The sequence below is a fragment of the Hordeum vulgare genome, chromosome 5H (genome assembly GCF_904849725.1).
Source record: "Hordeum vulgare subsp. vulgare chromosome 5H, MorexV3_pseudomolecules_assembly, whole genome shotgun sequence".
In the NCBI taxonomy this organism is placed as follows: domain Eukaryota; kingdom Viridiplantae; phylum Streptophyta; class Magnoliopsida; order Poales; family Poaceae; genus Hordeum; species Hordeum vulgare.
In genome coordinates this window covers 216447015-216453261 of record NC_058522.1, presented here as the reverse complement: position 1 = coordinate 216453261, position 6247 = coordinate 216447015, and positions in this window count along the sequence as shown.

Sequence of the window (6247 nt, the reverse complement as noted above, 5' to 3'; positions counted from 1 at the left end):
GCTTAATTAAATTATGCCAACTGAGTGTGTAAGCGTGATTGTCTCTTTCGTGGGCTCCTTCTCCGATCGAGGACACGGTGGGGTTATGTCTGACGTAAGTAGGTGTTCAGGATCATTATTTGATCATCAATATTTCACGTCCATTATGCGTAGATCACCCCCCCCCCCCTCTTTTACTCTTGTACTCGTAAGTTAGCCACCTCAAATAAATGCTTAGTCGCTTGCTGCAGCCTCACCACTTAACCATACCTCACCCATTAACCTTTTCTAGTCTTGATACCTTTGGAAATGAGATTGTTGAGTCCTTGTGGCTCACATATTACTACAACACCAGCTGCACGTACAGGTAAAGGGCTACTTGACACGAGCGCGTTGATTGTTCATTTGGAGTTTCTTCTTCTTCATCATCGATCTAGGATGGGTTCCACGCCGGCAGCCTAGGATAGCAAGGATGGACGTCATTCTTTTATCATTTGCTTTCGTCAGTAGTCAGATCCTGCTCTTCTCCATGATGATTGTATGTATTATACTGATGTGACTCTGATGTAGCTTGTGGCGAGTGTAAGCCAACTCTTTATACTCATCTTTTCACTACATGTACTTGTAACGATATCCATTCTTGCAAAACGACGAGATGCATTTCTATTACTGTTGAGGCCCTCGCGCCAAAATAAGGATAGGACCACATCTTGGGCGTTACAAGTTGGTATGAAAGCAGTAGCGACCTAGGAACCCCCTTGTTTGATCGAACTTGGTCGAGTCGAGTCTAGTGAAAAACTGCTTTGAGTCTAGTCATATATCGGAGAGTAGGATTCTTTTTTCTCCTCTTCTATGCTTCGGTAAAACCTATATGATGCTAACAACAAGGGCAACAAGTGCAAGCAAGCAATACACCACAACAATAATAAATACAAAGTAAAGGTAAGAGATAACCGCAAGTGGAACTGGTGGAGACGAGGATGTGTTACCGAAGTTCCTTCCCTTTGACAGGAACTACGTCTTCGTTGGAGCGGTGTGGAGGCACAATGCTCCCCAAGAAGCCACTAGGGCCACCATATTCTCCTCACGCCCTCACACAATGTGAGATGTCGTGATTCCACTATTAGTGCCCTAGTGGCTCCCCAAGAAGGCGGCGACCGGACCTTTACAAACAAGGTTGGGGCTATCTCCACACAAAGCTTGGAGGCTCCCAACAAGACCACGAAGCTTCACCACAATGGAATGTGGCTCCCAGGTGACCTCAACCATCTAGGGTGCTCAAACACCCAAGAGTAACGAGATCCGCAAGGGATTGGTAGGGGGAATCAAATATCTCTTGGTGGAAGTGTAGATCGAGGCCTTCTCAAGCAATCCCTAGGAAATCAACAAGTTTGATTAGGTGGGGAGAGAGATCGGGCAAGAATGAGCTTTGGAGCAACAATGGAGCTTGGGGAGGTAAGAGGTAGCCTTCTCAGGGAAGAAGGCACCTTTATATAGTGGGGGTACAATCCAACCGTTACCCTCCCACCTACTTCACTAGCCAAGCAGTACTACCGCTGCTAGGAGCGGTACTACTGCTCCTAAGAGCGGTACTACCACCATGCAGCTCACCAACCACGATACTACCACTGTTGAGGCAAAAGCATGCGCAAAAAGTCCGACGGAGTGGTAGTAAAAAACTACTACGCTCACAGAGTGGTACTACCGCCCACAAAGTGGTAGTAAAAAACTACTACCGCCCCGAGGGCGGTACTACCGTTATGCCAGTGGTACTACCGCTGGCCCTTTTGCACATACAAGGCAAAGCATGGTTGGAGCTCCATTTGAAGCAAAGGAAAGGTGGTGCAATAGAAATGTGTATGTCTTGATTCCGCCCAAACCTTTCCGAGGCGGACCCCCTCTCCATAGTACGGCTTTCCTACGACTCAAATCCACCAAAGAGAAATGTAGAAAGCAACCGTCTTTGAAAGACTCTGAGGGGCAACGAATCGTCTTGTGCCTAGTCATGAATTATTTGAAATGCTCAATGCACACGATTAGTCCGCACACGCATTGTCATCAATCACTAAAACCACTTAGGGAGAAATATGCCCTAACACGTGTTTTATTCCATAACTGAGCGCTCCTAACACGTTCGGGGTTGTTATGGGGACCCCCTTGGTAAATCGTTTAGTGTTAAGGCTTGTATGGCAAGACCCAACTTTGGTGTTAAATTTGCTAATAACTTAATAATAAAAGCATAGGGAATAGCTACCCCGAGGAGATTAATCAACAACCCGGGCCAGTGCTCCTCATGAGTGTTGGTCCAAAATGGATTGCCTGCACGACCACCACGAGAAAACTCGAGAATTGGTTTTTTCCCGTAGCTAGTTACATCCTCGTGTCGTGAGAACGAGATAAGCGGATCTTATCGGGTTCGTCGACACGTCGGGTGGTCTTGCTGGACTTGTCTTACCTTATCGATATATCTTGTGCACTGGGATTCTGGTGAGACTTTGGGTTTTCTCAGAGTTGAGGTTTTCCACTAAGGATTCCGACAAGATCGCGGATTTCGTGATCGAGGATTTCTATGCGACCTATGGTAATTTGTGATGGATTAGTTGGAGCACCCGTGCATGGTTAAATCTTTCAAAAAGTTGTGCCCGCGGTTATGTGGCAAACATGGAAACTTTGTTAACATCTGGTTCTAGACAACTTAAAATAACTTAATTAAAACCTGCCAACTTTATGCGTAACCGTGATTGTTTCCTTCGGAGTTCCTTCCCGAATCGAGAACACGGTGGGGTCATGACTGACGTAAGTAGGTGTTCAGGATCACTTAGTGATTACTCTTAGTTCCGAACGTCAAGCGTAGACCACTAAATTACATCTTGTTCTTCGTAAGTTAGCCACCATAAAAGCTTAGTGTTGCTGCAAACTCAAACACATACCCCATCCTCACCTAACAACTTAGTTAGATTCGGTACCATGGTCATGAGATTGATGAGTCCTTGTGGCTCACAGATTACTACAACCACCCCACATGTATAGGTATCGCATATGCAGAAGCTTTCGAGGATAACCAGCTGAAGTGGGAGTTTGACGAGGACAGTGGTCGCTTGTACGTGACGTACCCCAATGACTAGAGGTCCTTGGTCGTGATCGTGGGCCTAGTGAGGCGGGAACATTACTTTTGTTGTTTATCTTGTTCGTAGTTGGACCCTGCCTTCTGGATGATTTGAGTAAATGTTGTGTGGATCTTGTAACTTAATTTGTGGCGAGTATAAGCCAAATCTTATTACTCATCCCTCTTGTATGTATTGCAATGTTTACCGTTCTTGCGAAACGCTTAGATGCGCCCCTTTCCCCTTTTGAGGCCTCGCCCCCACATAAGGAAAGAGACGCATCTTGGACGTTACACGCAGAGCTGGTGAACCTACCGTGCAGACCCTGAAGCCTGCAGCCTATAAGAAATTTATCGGCTAATGTTTTCATTTGATTTGATTGGCAACCAATCTAGTTGTAGAAATTGCAGTTGTTACCAATTGCAGTGCAGGGCAAGAGGAACAAGAATAGATAGATGTCCTTGCCTTTTCTCGTCCGTTTGGTGATGGTTAGGGAGAGAGAGGTTTCAGACTTTCAGTTGGTGGCCCGTTTATGATCTTTTATGTGATAATTGACCACCTATGCTTTTATGATCTTTTATGTGATGGAAGTGGCACGTTTAGCGCATCATATCCCCCTGTTTTAATTAGGGCAAAAAAGCAAGAGAAAATGTTTCTGCCTTATAATGTTTGACATTTCTGTTTGCGTGTAAGCATGCTTAAACTGTAGCACACGGATGATGGATTAATTGCGAAGATATGGTACAAAACATCAAACAATATAGTAGGGATGGTTGTTTCTATATTATATATATGTATATGAGTTGTTATGTGTTATCTTACACGTCGTTCATTATCCTTCTTATTGCTTGTTGATTCTAGTTTTAGTGCCGAGATGAATGCATAATGGAGACGAGACTTGGCTTGACAACCAGCCCAATAACATACAATCGAGGAGCGTTTCCCAATTCTTCATGTTGGCACACTACATACAATCGAGAACCAAGTGAAACTTCCCGTTGCTGCTGCAGTTCTTCACAATATCATCAAGATGCATAATGGAGACGAGACTTGGCTTGACAACCAGCCCAATAACATAGCACCAAATGATTTTGTTGATCTCCCAAATAGTGATGAGAATAACTATGGGAGCAACGGCTTAGGGAACACTTTGAGGGATGAAATCGCAATGCAAATGTGGGAGGCATATCATCCTGAATAACCAACATTGTGGTGTGTTTTTTAATCATATATACATATGCATTAATTAACTTATTTCGTCTTCATCATCTAATAATGTAATCCTTGTTGAATGCAGATATGTATCCAAAGGGGTCTCCAAAGTACAATCTTATGAAAGCGATTGGAAAAAAGGCTTCACACGGTACGAACTATATAACAAGCTAGGTGATCTTTATGATGGTGAGTTTAATGGATTTTAATTTGCTACATTTTTCTTGACCTTTATAAAGAATTTATATTGCTATGTGACCTTCAATGAGAACTTGGGTACTTGTACAGGACACATAGCAGAAGGTAATTTCAATTTTACATCAATTGAGGCTACACAAATGACTGACGATGATCCTGAAGTTGAAAGAGATGAGACTGTGTTCTCTTTTGATCTGAATCAGTGCGAAGATGATTTACACATGTATGATGATCCAAGAGTTGCGGCTCAAAGTGATGGTCCAAGAGGATCTACTCAAAGTGATGGTCCAATAGATGGTACTCAAAGTGATGTTACTCGAGCAGGTGCTCCTGGTGGTTCGAGTAAAAAACCAGTGGAAGAGCCCAAGAGGAAGAAGCGGGATGATCCCATGGTGGAAGTGATGGCGAACTATGTGGAGATCAAACGGAAGCAAGCACAGGACGAGTGTGCTCAGTTCGCAGGGTCAAAAATGTCCAACAGTTCACCATCACCAAGTGCATTGCTCTTGTGCACAAGATGGAAAGCATCTCACATGGAGAAAGAGCCGCTGCATACAAGGTGTTTAAAAATGCTGAGAATCGTGAGATTTTCCTCAATGCCGTCGCCGAAGATGAAGTGAGCGCCGCCCTGTTCCTTCGGAGCGAAATGGCAGACTTGCCTCGAGGTATCTAAGGTAAGATTTCCACTATGTTCTTAGTTCTTGTACTAGATCCGAACAAAAAAATATTGGCTGAAGGTTCTAGAGTTGTCCTCTCCAAACTGTAAAAAAATTGATAACATGAATTCTGATCCCATAGTATAGTTTTGATTTAAGTAGTGGAAAAAAATCAACTAGACTAATGACCATCAAAGTATGCATTTTGATTACTGTTGAAAAGAAATACACCCCGAATTAATCGTGAAGATGCAACCGTTGCAAACTTGCATCGACGTGTATTGATGATATATAGGTGTAATGTTCATGTTTGTAGCAGCAGCTAGCCATATTAATTATGGTTAAGGCTCCACCCGAATAGAAAAAATATTGATGGTTAAGGCTCAACCAATTAATCTAGTCTAGATATTAGCATTTTGTTAGTGGTACTCAGGTCCACTGGTGTTCAATCTAATTTCAGAGCTATACTGTGGTTAAGGCTCCATTTGTTCAACTAGATTAATGACCATCAAATTTTGATACCATGAGTAATGTTTCTGTCAGTATATGGGTATGCCTTTATAGGAGTAATAAGCAGAGGAAGAATGAGACATTTGCAGAGCCCCTTTAAATCATTCGTTTGAGAGTCTCCTCGATTGCTTTTGTGTCATCACTATTGTTGTCTTGTAGTTAGAATTTGTGCACCTGTCATCTTCCAGCAATCGTTGTAGAACAGAAGTGAAGCTTTTTCTATGTTGCACAAATATTTTAGCATACTTATGTATTTTGTTATCCAACATACTTAAATGTACGCATGTCTTTTCTAAGACTTGTGAATTAATGTCGAATACATATGAGATATTATTGGTTTTCTTGGACATGCAAATGCAGAATACCCATGAGATATTATTGGTTGTAAGTCATGTTGTTGTGACGTGACTGCACAATTATGTGATAATATATTGATTGCAAGTTAATCAAATTATGTTGTTCATGTAAAGAATTGTTGCAAGATTAGATTTTTAATTGTTTTACACCATTTTAATTTAATATGGAAATCCCTCCTTGTCAAACAGCGTTTTCTGTTTTGTATGGAGGGGGATTTGAGGGATGTGTAGC